We start from the raw sequence: 13,957 nt of genomic DNA on the forward strand, positions 1-13,957 counted from the left end.
GATACCAAGGCGTGGAGGAATAGCCAAACGGTAGATCACAGGGTTGACCTGTTCCAGAACCTTAAACGGACTCAACTCGCAGCCTGATGTTACGGGCGGAGAGCCACACTAAGTCGCCAGGAGCAAAGACCGGAGCGGGGTGCCGGTGTGTATCAGCCGAAACCTCATTCTCTCCTTGGAGGCCCGGATGGCATCCTGTGTGCGGTCCCAGATGTCACGTGCCTCCACCGCCCAGTCTGCCACCCTAGAATCGGTGGATGACACGGGCATGGGCACAGGGACACGCGGATGCTGGCCGTAATTAAGGAGAAAAGGAGTTTGACCAGTGGAATCGGCTACGGCGTTGTTCAGGGCAAATTCCGCCCAAGGTAGCAAAGATGCCCAGTCATCCTGCCTAGCAGAGACGAAATGTCGCAAATATGTCACTAGAGTCTGGTTGGTTCTCTCCACCAACCCATTCGTCTCGGGATGGTATGCAGAGGAGAGGTTTAACTCTATGCTGAGTAAACGGCAGAGCTCTCTCCAAAACCGAGATGCGAACTAGGGACCCCGATCGCTGACAATCTTATCAGGCATACCATGCAATCAGAAAACGTGTTTAATGAACAACACCGCCAAGGCCCGTGCTGAGGGTAACCGAGGAAGCGGCACCAAATGCGCCATCTTGGAGAAATGGTCGGTGACAACCCAAATAATGGAGCAGCCACGCGACTTGGGTAGACCCACCACAAAGTCCATCCCGACCATCTCCCCGGGCCTGTCTGCCACCGGTAGAGGGTAAAGCAACCCAGCAGGCCGTTGCCGAGGAGACCGATTCTGGGCGCAAGAAACGCACGCCTGAATATAGTCCTTGACATCTCGGGCCATATGCGGCCACCAGTATGTTCTCGCCAGAAGCTCAGATGTCCTCTTGGTCCCAAAATGCCCACCCACTCTGGAGGAGTGAGCCCAAGAGAGAACCTCCGGTCGCAAGTTAGCTGGTACGAAAGTCTTGCCCGGGGGTACAGACTCTAGCGAAATCGGAGCTACAGTTCTCAGGCTCTCAGAAGGGACAATAAGCCGAGGCTCCTCCTCCGATGACACCACGGAGCGGGAGAGAGCGTCAGCACGAACGTTCTTCTCCCCGGAGAGGAAATGGAGAGTAAAATGGAACCGGGAGAAGAACAGGGACCATCTAGCCTGGCGAGAATTCAGCCGCTGGGCCGTTTGCAGATACACCAAGTTCTTGTGGTCAGTGAAGACTTGGAAGGGAAAGTGAGCTCCCTCCAAGAGATGTCTCCACTCCGAAAAAGCCAACTTCATGGCCAGCAACTCCCTGTCCCCGATGGAATAATTCCTCTCCGCTGGTGTGAAGGTCTTGGAGAAGAAGCAGCAAGGATGCTTCCGACCTTGAGCATCCTTTTGGAAAAGGACTGCTCCAGCACCAACGGATGAGGCATCCACCTCCAAGATAAATGGCTTATCAACATCGGGGCGATGTAGGATGGGAGCGCTAGCGAAGTGTGACTTGATCGAGAGAAAGGCTTTGGAGACCTCCTCTGACCACAACTTGGGATTTGCTCCCTTCTTGGTGAGGGCAACCAAGGGAGCTACCAAAGTTGAGAAGTGTGGAATGAACTGGCGATAGTAATTAATGAACCCCATAAAGCGCTGCACTGCTTTAAGAGAATGGGGTTCCTTCCAGTCCATTACAGCCTGTAGCTTGGCAGGATCCATAGCCAAACCCTGGGCAGAGATGATATAACCAAGGAAAGGCAAGGACTCCTGCTCAAACACACACTTCTCCAACTTGGCGTAGAGGGAGTTTGCCCGTAAGAGGTCGAAGACTTTGCGAACATCTCTCCGATGGGAGTCAATATCTGGAGAGAAGATGAGAATATCATCCAGATAGACTACGACTGAGGTGGTGAGCATATCCCGGAAGATGTCGTTCACAAAGTCTTGGAAAACGGCTGGGGCATTACAGAGCCCGAAGGGCATCACCAGATATTCATAGTGCCCATCCCTGGTGTTAAAAGCCGTCTTCCATTCATCCCCCTCACGGATGCGAATCAGGTTGTAAGCACCCCGCAGATCTAACTTTGTAAATACCCTCTCTCCCCGTAGCCTATCAAACAGCTCAGATATCAGGGGTAGTGGGTACTTGTTCTTAACGGTGATGGCGTTAAGACCCCTGTAGTCTATGCATGGACGTAAGTCTCCAGTCTTCTTCTGTATGAAGAAGAACTCTGCCCCTGCCGGTGACACTGACTTCCTAATGAATCCTCTTGCCAGATTCTCCTGGATGTACTGGGACATTGCCTCCGTCTCCGGGAGAGATAACGGATAGACTCGACCCTGGGGAGGCTCAGCACCAGGCAAGAGGTCAATAGGACAGTCATAGGGGCGGTGAGGCGGAAGGGTCTCCGCAGCTCTTTTGGAGAACACGTCTGCATAGGGCCAATAGTGCTTGGGGAGAGAGGAAAGATCTGCGGGTACCTGTGTAGTAGCAACCTGAACGCACTCCCTCAGACATCTACCCTCGCAGGATTTACTCCATCCCAAAATTCTCCCAGAGGACCACTCAATATGAGGAGAATGGTAGCGAAGCCATGGTATCCCCAACAGGACCTCATCAATTCCCTCAGGAATGACTAATAGGGAGATTATCTCCTGATGTGATGGAGACACAGATAGCGTGAAAGGAATGGTTTGGTGGGTAATCTGTGAAGGTAGTGTTGACCCATTTACCACTCGAACGGTTACCGGCTGGGCGAGCATCACCAAGGGTATTGCGTGACGCTGGGCAAAAGCGGAAGACATAAAGTTACCCTCTGCCCCAGAATCCACGCATAGCTCGACCATAAGAGTGGATGGGCCTTTGGTAATTGTCCCCTTGAAGGATAACTTTGAGGCAAACGTCGCCGTGTCTAGTTTACCTCCTCCAACTGCCACTAGACGCTGACGTTTCCCCGATCGCTGAGGACCCTTGGAGGCAAGGTGTCCTGACTGCTGGCAAACATGACGGACCTTATGTGCGCGGGCAGACTGAGACTTGGATCCCGCTCGTGTCACCTCTGAGGCCTCATGTGACTCGGATGCCTGGACTGGAGATTCCAAAGGTTTGGCGAAGGTGGGAGCCAGCCGAAACCTCTGCCTACACTGGGCTCGCTCCAACCTCCGCTCGTTAAAACGGAGGTCAATACGAGTAGAGACAGTTATTAACTCCTCCAGTGTGGCAGGAATCTCCCTAGTGGCCAGAGCGTCCTTAATGTGGTCAGCCAGGCCCCTCCAAAACCACTCCAGCTCGGAAGCTAAAGTACGGAAGCGGACGGAAAAATGGCTGACCAAGGACTCACCCTGAGTTAATGCCAGTAGTTGGAGCGCTGTGTCATGGGTGACTTGAGGTCCTAAAAAGACCTTTATCAGAGTGCTCAGGAACAACGGAGCACTCTGCACCACATGATCACCACGCTCCCACAGCGGCGTAGCCCACTCCAACGCCCTGTCCGACAAAAGAGACACAATAAATCCCACCTTAGCCCGCTCTGTAGGAAAACGTGCAGCCAGGAGCTCGAGGTGAATAGAGCACTGACTCACGAATCCCCTACAAGTTTTGCAATCTCCAGAAAATTTTTCTGGCAGCGGGAGGCGAGATAACGTCGGAACAGGGGTGGCAGTGGACAAGGTTGCTGCAGCCACGCTAGCAGCCTGTACAGCAACTGCGGTAACATCCACAGCTGAGGTTGAGCTCTCGAGAGCCGCCAACCTACCCTCCAGCTGCTGGATATACCGCAAAGATTGCTGAATGTCCGCCATTTACTAGCCAGACCCTGGCGCTAGTATTCTGTTAGGGCTAGCGGAACGCACCGAGTAAATAGAGATGTTTATTGATATTGGTGCGTTCGCAGCCCGGGGTCCACCGTGCAGGAGTACCTGCTGCTAGCAAACGGTGGAGCTATATGGCGGTATAGACTAACTCAGTTAATTCACTGAGTAGCCTTGAAAGGAAAGCACTGTGCCCTGTTGGACTCCACAGAGGCACAGGCTAACTGCGCAAACAGAGAGCAGTCAGTGGTCACACAAACACACAAAACTCCTCGCCGGAGGAGCCAGCATTCTAGGGGCTTATTTCAGCCGGGTCCCTGAATACACTCAGACTCAATCTCCTCGCCGGAGGAGCCAGCATTCTAGGGGCTTATTTCAGCGCATTAATCACAATATTCCATATATATCAGATAACCAATAACTGAATTGTATGTTAATTAACTAACCGCCCAAACCACTCCTTGCTATATGTTATTATAAAAACTATGTATCAGGAAATAAATCTCCAGTCTTTGATTGAATGTCAAGCTGTCATCACGTGTCAGACTCATTCTTTCTTGAGGACTCAAAAATAATAATTGGGAGCGGCCGCAGCACACACGGGTAGATTTATCCAACCCAAATTTCCATATCAAGTGGCGCCCAACGGCTCGGACAAAGATATCACAGGAGGGGATCCGGCTGACCGCACAGACGAGGGTGCGGGCCACGGCCTTGGCCCACGGGACGGAGACTGCAGCTCCATCAGAGTAAGGTAAGAAAATTCTATCATCTTACCTGAATGTCCCCTGTGCCCAGTCCGGGTCTGTACCTTTAGCCGGTCAGGTGTGGTCACCACCGCATTCCCAGGTAGTGTAAAAAGTCCGAGCCTGAACCTAAACCCTGGGATATAAGTCGAGGTGTCTGCTGTGTGCCGTATATATGTTCTGTGTTTGTGTAACATCCGGGAGAAGCAAGGAACAGTGACTGTTTGTGGTTGCTGGGTGCAGGAGGTCAAATCGCTCGATAAGTTATTGCAGGATTGCCGTGCATAGGAGGGATAGTTAATCCCGGGGCAGCTGACCCCAGGCTCCAGGCACGGGTAGTGATAACTTAGAGGGCTACTGCAGATTCCCGTAGTGCCGACTATCTAGTTAGATAGGTTGGACCGAGGTGGTAGAAATCCCACCTGTTGTGTTTCTCACTCAGGTGGCCCGGGCATAGGTGTGCTCAGTGCGATTGGCAGTAGTCTGTTTCCCAGAGCTTCTTGCACGTGTCACAAAATAATAAAGAGGGTGTCGAATCTCCTGGATGTCAATGTTCTTTGTCTGTTAATATCACGTACTGTCGCTTAACTGCGTAGAATCGAAAAAGAAGTGTTTTTTTTTCTCTTCTCTCTCCCCGTCTGTTCTCTATTTAGAACTTCCCCTCCTCCATGCAGTTAGGAGAAATATATGCATTGTAAATCACACGGTCACAACCGTTTTTTTTTTTGTCTTTTTTTTCTATTCTTTTTTGTTGCTAAGTTTTCTGTTTTTGCATATATATGACATTTATTTGAAGAGGTGAAACTAAATGATATCTATCATTTTTGCTGTGACATACGTGATTTTTGGTATAACAGCAGCTGCTGGTAAAAAAGGGGAAGTGTGTCTCTGACTGCATTTGAGCGCAGCGTACAGAAAAAAAAAAAAAAAGAGGGGGGAGAGGAGAAGCCGTTTTAATTTTATTTTATTTTCTGTTTTTTGTTGCATTTTTTTTAAGTTTTTAGACTTTTTATAAGTTTTTCAAAGTTTCTTTTCTTTTCTGCCTCTTCACCTTTTTGTTTAAAAGGGGTTTTTATTTATTTATTTTTCTTCCTTCTCTGTGAAGATCCTGAGTTTTGGATCGTGTACCCAGTTTTTTTATGGTTCTTTTATGTTTTGATTTCAACATCTTGCATCAATTTTTTTGAAAGCTCCCTTTTTTCTTCTACTTTTCGTGTTTTTATATACTTACCTACTTGAGGTTTTTATTGTTGTGTTTTTTATTTCTTTTTTCTTTTTGCAATGGGGAATAATTTGGCCAAGCAACAGGAGAGCCTTTTGCTTCCTGATGAGAAAACGGCTCCTCAAATAGTAGCGGAGCATGAAGGTGTCAGATATGTGAAGAATTACAGGCAGCTCATGAAAGTATGTGAAATGCATCAGGGAGGCAGACTTAGAGCTGCAGAGTGGCATGATGTCTTAAAAAGAAAGAAAGGAAAGCTAGTTGATACTAACTTGCTGCCACTGCAACAGCATGGTATAAGGTGGCTACAAACTTACAACGTTTAGGGAGCACTGAAAGATATGTGAAGGAGTCAGGAAGTGATTTTTATGTGTACAAAGTAGGGAAAGGTGTTAAACCATCAGCACCTCCCCCATATGGGGATGAAAAATATTGGGTGTGTGCAGTCTGCACCCAGCAGAATCCATTGTACAGGGAGACTTGCTCAGCATGTGGTGCGCCCCGCCCAAACTTGGTACAGGGAGATGGCACTGTTACTCTGACAATGCCGGCACGGGCTGCATCAAAGAAGAAGGAATTCTCTTCTTGTCTTTCTCCTCCATCTTTTTCCTCTCTGTCTTCTGCACTGCCCTCTCCTCCTCCTCTTTCATCTCCACCTCTTTCTCCTCCTCTTTCTCTTCCTCACCCTTCTCATTATTCCGCACCTTCTCCTCCTACACCACACCCACCTCCTTCTTCTTCTTCTTCTTCACCTCCTCCTCCTACACCACACCCACCTCCTTCACACTTTTCATCTCCTCCTCTCTCTCTCTCTCTGAAGCACTCTCCCCTTCCTCTAACTCACCCATCTTTTCCTTACTCTGTGTCACACTCTCCTCCTGATCTGCTGCCTGTCGGGCAGGTGCCGAGTCCAGGCAGTGTGGTGTCTCTGTATCCAGTGCTCACAGCACAAGGCACATTCTATGTTCCCAATACAGCCCAGCCTCTGACAGTCATGGTATCGGGGGAGGAGGGTGGAGATCCCCCAGTAGAAGGCACCCCTCAAGCCGCAGCAGGCTTCCCCCAGGCAAACCCGGCAGCAGGCAGCTCAGGTCCGGGGACAGGCATCACCATCAGATGGTGATCAGTATCCCCGGTCAGAGCAGCCAACATTCACACCACAATGGAACTATAATCCTCCACAGCCTCAGCAGGGTGGGGACACATCCTCTCACAAAAAAGACAATATCCAAGACCGCTTATCAGCCACTGCATGACCCCAGTGCACTCTATCACAACTATTCCTCTGATGATGATGAAGAGGGGACTTCATACATGCTACCCAGTACTAGAAAGAAAAACCCACAGGCACCTAGGAGACAGGGGCAGATAGAAGCACCACCATTACACTATGTGCACGTCACCCCAAGTCAGGTGACCAGTATCCTCAACAATCTTCCAGATCCAGAGATGCAGCCCATGCCATTCTACAGAAGAATGCAGCAGAACCAGCGCACATATGCAGCCACCTGGAATGATCTGTGGGCAGTGATGGAGATAAAGGCAGGTGATGCCTTCTGGCCAATCATGAAAGAACACTTCAAGCTTTCAGCAGACTTAGACGTACATGCCTGGGAGTCAGGGCCGAAGCTGATTGAACAACTCAGAGAGTGGGCCAAAGGCAGGCTGGCCGGACAGGCCCTCAGCTTACATGACATGAGTCAGGAGAAGACAGAGACTGTGGAGAAGTTTCATGGCAGAGTAATGCAGGTTTTCCAGGACCTGGGCTTCACCATTCATGATCAGATACACAGGCAGATGTTGGCACAGGCCTTTGTGCATGGACTCAGAGAACCAATCAAGAAGCCACTGATAGTGGCTAGACCCGAGTACAGGTCAATAGCAATGGACACCCTGCTCACCGTAGCCAAAGGGATTGCGTCCCAACCAGGAGTGCGGAAGACAACACCCCTTATGGCGGCCATAGACTCTGAAGAGGCACCGCAATACCGAGACAGAAGGAACGTCAGATGTTTCAACTGCGGCAAATTGGGTCATTATCAGAGCCGGTGCAGAGCTCCACCACAACCCAAGACCCTGCCCAGAGGAGCAAGCCGAGGAGCAGACAAGGTGGACAGTGAAGCGCCCCATCCATAGGACAGGGGCAAGCCAGGTCCGCAAGACACCACGCTCCTGACATGCAAAACCCCTTCAGCAGGACCAACCCCTCAAATTACCCTGAAAGTGGATGGCGTTGTCAGGTCTTTTCTTGTGGACACTGGTGCAGCCAGAAGTGTGATGAGACATGTGGAACTCCCTGACCCTACCTGCCTATCAGAATCCTCTGTGTCTTGCGTAGGCATCGACGGTCAAGTCAGAAATTCTCAGCTTACAAAGCCTCTGAGCGTGTGCACTCAGCCAGGACACTCTATCCTATCCCAGTTTGTGGTGTCAAGAACCTGCCCACTCAACCTACTGGGGGCAGACCTTCTACAGAAACTAAAAGCAACCATAGTGTTCCAGGAAGATGGGACCGTGACCCTTTCTTCACCTCTGACCCAGGAAGAGTCAGTCATGCTGGCAGCCTTACAGGAACCTCAAACAACCCATGAAGGCCTACCCAAGGAGGTACTGGACGTAGTACCAGAAAGTCTATGGTCTAAGGGACCCCAAGATGTGGGAAAACTTCAAGTTGCCCCGGTACGGGTATCACTCAAGCCAGGTACTCCATATCCTCGTAAGGCCCAGTATCCCTTGTCCATCGCACAGAGTCAAGCCGTCTCAGACCAATTGAAGGTGTTCCTGGAAATAGGGGTCGTTGTCCCCTGCACCTCTCCTTGCATTACCCCACTTTTCCCTGTCAAGAAAAAGACTGTAAAAGGAGAGCCAGCCAAGTTCAGAATGGTACATGACCTAAGAGCGGTGAATGACGCTACAGTATTTGAAACTCCAATTGTGCTGAATCCACACACCCTGCTCTCAAATGTGCCTTCCACAGCAACAGTGTTCACGGTGATCGACCTGGCAAATGCTTTCTTCAGTGTTCCCCTCCATCCAGATGACCAGTTCCTGTTTGCCTTCACGCATCAGGGGGCACAGTACACATGGGCGGTGATGCCCCAGGGGGCCCAGAACAGCCCCTCGCAATTCACCAAAGCAATGTCCACAGTTCTCGCCAACTGGATCACAGAACATGCAGAAGTGACCCTGCTACAATACGTGGACGATCTACTCCTTTGTGCAGTTGACTTTGACACGTGTAAAGCACATTCCGTGTCTCTCCTACTCTACCTGGCGAAACAACACTGCAAGGTCTCAAAGAACAAAGTCCAGTGGTGTCTGAAGCGAGTTACATTCCTTGGGCACTGCATTGCTCACCAGACTAAACACCTGACAGATGACCGGAAGACCACAGTGGAGAAGATGGCTCCCCCAACATCTCCAAAGGCACTACAAGCTTTTCTTGGTCTAGTATCGTACTGCAGAACCTGGATCCCTGATGCCTCAGTCCTAATGCAACCTCTGTATGACTGCGTTAACGTAATCCCGTTCCTGCTAACAGATGTGGCCTTCAGTTCGTTCAAGAAGCTAAAAGACTCAGTAGTCTCAGCGCCAGCGCTAGGCCTACCTGACTACGAGAAGCCATTCCGTCTCTACCTGATGGAGAAAGAAGGCCATGCTACTGGAGTCCTGACACAGACCCACGGGGGAAGACAGAGACCTCTAGGTTATTTTTCAGCTCGCCTGGATCCAGTTGCAAGGGGAGCCCCCTCCTGCATGAGAGCAGTATTTGCAGCACACGCCCTCCTGGACAAAACAGCTGACATCATTCTTGGACATCCACTGGAAATCCTGGCTCCACATGACATCTCAGCAATTCTCAATCAAACCCAGCCAAAACATCTCTCCACAGCAAGATATCTTCGTCTACAGTGCTCACTACTACTGCCTGACAACGTCACCATCTCCAGATGTACAGTCCTCAATCCAGCCACTGTACTTCCACTCCCAAGGGGGGATACAGATATGGACCCTCCAGATCAAAATCTGCATGATACCTTCCACAAGGATCTGGATTTGCTCCGACCAGATGATCATGATTGTTTCAGCATCATGCAACAGGAAACAGCAGGACTACCCAATGTGGCAGAAGAGCCACTGGCCAACCCAGAGTTGATCCTCTATGTAGATGGCTCCAGATGTGCAGTGACCAGCAATCAAGAAATCCTGTGGTCCAGGAGTCTACCACCTAGCCTGTCAGCCCAAGAAGCAGAACTGATAGCGCTGACGAAGGCTTGCCAGATTGCAGAAGGCAAAACTGCGAACATTTACACCGATTCAAGGTATTCGCATGGCATAGCACACGACTTCGGACCCATCTGGGCTGCAAGAGACTTCATCACAGCAAATGGAACAACCGTAAAGCATCATGGAGCTATTAAAGATCTACTGAGCGCACTCCAACTCCCAAAAATGGTGGCAGTACTGAAGGTCAAAGCACATGGAAAACTGAACACAGTAGAGGCACGGGGCAACAACATGGCGGATATGGCAGCCAAAGAAGCCGCCAAAGGAAGACAGTATGGAGAAATGGGAGAGGTCGTAGAGCCGGACGGCTACTACGTGGCAACTGAGGACAAGACACCAGATGAGATGACGTCTTGGGATCTATTCAAGAAGTTGCAAGAACAAGCCCCAAAGGAGGAGAAGGAGAATTGGATGCGGAAGGGTGCAACACATCAAGAAGGAATAGTATACTCAATGGACTACAAACCCTGTTTACCCCGAAGCATGTACCCTATGGTGGTCCAGTGGGCACATGGGCCCACGCACAGATCAAAGACACAGATGAATGATCTGATTGGTGCTTACTGGTTCGCTCCAGGGATCTCCACCCTAACAGCCAAGTTCACTAGCAGCTGTCTGACCTGCGGAAAATGCAACCCTGGAAGAATGGAGAAAGTTCCCACACATCATCTCGCCAGACCGCTGTACCCCTTCCAGAGGATCCAGATAGACCACATCCAGATGCCGCCAAGTGGAGGATTCGAATATGCCCTTGTGGTCGTGGACGTGTTTTCAGGATGGCCAGAAGCTTTCCCAGTGAGGAATCAGTCAGCAAAGACTACTGCAAAGAAGCTACTCTCAGAGATCGTGTGCAGATACGGGGTCCCAGAAGTGATAGAGAGTGATCAGGGGCCCGCATTCACAGCAAACCTCACAAGGGAGATCTGGTCTGCAGTAGGGTCAGACTTAGGCCTACACACTCCCTACCACCCCCAGAGTAGCGGGAAAGTAGAAAGACTGAATGGGACACTCAAAAACAGGATGTTAAAAGTTGCCCAAGAAACACGCAAACCATGGCATGAAACACTCCCCATCGCACTGTTTAGTGTCAGGCACACTCCCCGGGGCCCAGAAAAGTTGTCACCTCATGAGATTCTGTTTGCGTCCAGTCCTTGGTTAGGGGTATTCTTCCCTCAGCAGTTGACAATGCAATATGATACTTTGTCTGCTTACGTAATTCAGTTGACCAAAAAACTAGCTGATGTCCATTCTCGAGTTTTCTCTTCATTACCAGATCCAGGATCGGTACCCGGTTCGCACTCCCTGAAACCAGGAGACTGGGTGTTGGTGAAGAAGTTTGTGAGGAGAACGCTTTACCCCAGATTTGACGGTCCCTTCCAAGTGCTGCTGACGACACCAACCTATGTGAAACTAGAGGGAAGGCCCACTTGGATCCACGTATCACACTGCAAGAAGGCTCCCGTACCAGAAGATACGCCTAAGCCAGAATGATCCTGTACATCCTCTGTGTGATACATGTTCTGGGGGCAGAAGCTCCACGTGCCCCCCCCCTGGGAGGGGAGATCACCAAAGATGGGGACTACACCATTTTCTGGTTCGATACATCAGCTCACATAATTACATACCTGTTTGATTACTGCGATGTGGTACACTGCCCATCCACACTGCTGGACAGCTTGGGACGTGGGACTCAATATATTTGTGTTGCAGATAAATATTGGGGGGACAAATGTGAATATTGGGGAGCAGCGGCCTGGAACACTGGTGAGAGTTGGGGATACAAACCCTCATTAGCCCTAAACAAGAAAGATAAAGATGGCAAATCGCTAATTGACCGTATGCGCCTTACAAAGCAGGCTTTCAGGAAGGGGTGCATCACCAGAGGAGAATGCAATAGACTCATACTTAGCATTGAAAACCCCTCCCCAGGTGACGCCGGTACTTATATAATGAGCAGCACACCCCCAAGTGGTGAGCGCAAACCCCCCATACAGTACACAGGAAAATTCAAACTGGCAAATGCAGCTGACAAGCCCAATGTGACTCAGGAGATCCCTAGTAACGTAATGGTACTGACAGACCCAACCTATGAGGAGACTTTAGCAGTAGAGACTGGGTTTTCTGAAACCAATTACTGGCTGGAATGGGTAAGATACACAGCCCAACTTCCATCATGGCATTCCAGAATAGAATGGCCTTAGACATGATACTAGCTGAAAAAGGGGGTGTTTGTAAGATGATCAAAGACACCTGTTGCACCTACATCCCAGACAATACTGGCCCCAATGGTAAAGTCACAGTGGCAATACAGAAACTCACTGAGCTGTCTGAGGAATTGAAACAGAATTCAGGAGTGAAAGATCCTTGGGACCAGTACTTTGGGTGGATGAGTGGGTGGCAAAGGATGCTAGCACAGATTGGGGCAGCCATACTTGTTATTTTTGTTCTTGTGATAATTTCTGGTTGCTACGTAATCCCTTGTATCCGCAGGATGATGGAAAAGACAATAATGGAAACAACAAACCTGATGCCGCATCTCCTCCTGGATGAACCTATCCGAATTCAGATTCACCCACCTGATGGCTCCTCCAATCCTGATGACGACGAATATGTGGAACTGATCGCACAGAGTCGCCAATATGAGACCATGCATGTTTCTACCCCCGTTTAGGGACAGATCTCCTGATCGCTCATTGTGAAAGACTGTACAGTGTAGGGCGTAGACACTAGGTTTGCATCGGATCGCCGGCAGCACAAAAGAGTTGCAGCGCTTTGGGACAGGAGGCTAGGCTTAGGGCAAGTGATATCTAAGGGGGGCTTGTGATAGAAATATGTATATCATGTAGATCTCACTTGCATGTATACGCCTTTAAATCATATATATATATTCCTTTAAATCACATATACTTACACAAAAGCAAATATATATCTATCTACTCAGCTACTTTATAATCAATTGCTTAAAATGGCTGACATAAACTAATATAAGCCAGACAGACTGTTCGGTGTTTTCCACCCAAAAAGCAGAAGAACTCCAGATGTATTAAGTGCTGATGAGTTGTCTCAACTTTGTCCCAGATGCAGAGAACTTCATTTTAGTTGCATAATCAGCAGTCATATGTGCATTAATCACAATATGCCATATATATCAGATAACCAATAACTGAATTGTATGTTAATTAACTAACCGCCCAAACCACTCCTTGCTATATGTTATTATAAAAACTATGTATCAGGAAATAAATCTCCAGTCTTTGATTGAATGTCAAGCTGTCATCACGTGTCAGACTCATTCTTTCTTGAGGACTCAAAAATAATAATTGGGAGCGGCCGCAGCACACACGGGTAGATTTATCCAACCCAAATTTCCATATCACCCTGAACACACATACATGTGACCACACTGGCGCAAAGCACATAACATAAGACAATACTAGCGCATGGCCGTGCGGTCATGCGCAGTTTATATAGTTGCAGCACAGGAAGCTGCTACTGAAGTTTTTGCCCTTTCAGGACCTTCCAGAAGGACCAATGGAAAGTGCTGCAGTACCTGAGCATGTTTTGCCCTTTCAGGACCTTCCAGAAGGACCAATGGAATGTACTGCAGCACCTGAGCATGTGACCGAACATGTGGCCCTCGACCTCCAATGGGAGACCCTGCCCTGGGCATGCTCAGTGTGAGTAAACAAGGACTTAGTCCCAGAGAGGCTCGCTCGCCGCAGATCAGTGCAGGGTACCATAGGAAAGCCAGAAAAGGCAGTAGTGACCCTATGCACCGAATCAGCCCCAGAGAGACGCTGGGAGCGACGTCTCCGCTGAGCAGAGCCCACTGCGGCCGATACCGAATGGGAGACCGCAGCAGACACGGATCGAGATTCCCCCTGTGCAGCAGAGG

The 13,957-nt window shown here is 49.6% G+C and overlaps 1 long non-coding RNA gene across 1 annotated transcript in view; it reads left to right on the forward strand.

Annotated features, from left to right (window-relative positions):
- Window positions 1–13,336, forward strand: part of LOC138674109 (uncharacterized) — a 47,822-nt gene extending 34,486 nt beyond the window's left edge. Inside the window, exon 2 of the long non-coding RNA XR_011320486.1 lies at window positions 12,553–13,336. This is a non-coding gene — a long non-coding RNA (uncharacterized lncRNA). The remainder of the gene's footprint in view (window positions 1–12,552) is intronic.
- The last annotated feature ends 621 nt before the right edge of the window (window positions 13,337–13,957 follow it).

This window comes from Ranitomeya imitator, chromosome 4 (assembly GCF_032444005.1).
Source record: "Ranitomeya imitator isolate aRanImi1 chromosome 4, aRanImi1.pri, whole genome shotgun sequence".
NCBI classification, from domain to species: domain Eukaryota; kingdom Metazoa; phylum Chordata; class Amphibia; order Anura; family Dendrobatidae; genus Ranitomeya; species Ranitomeya imitator.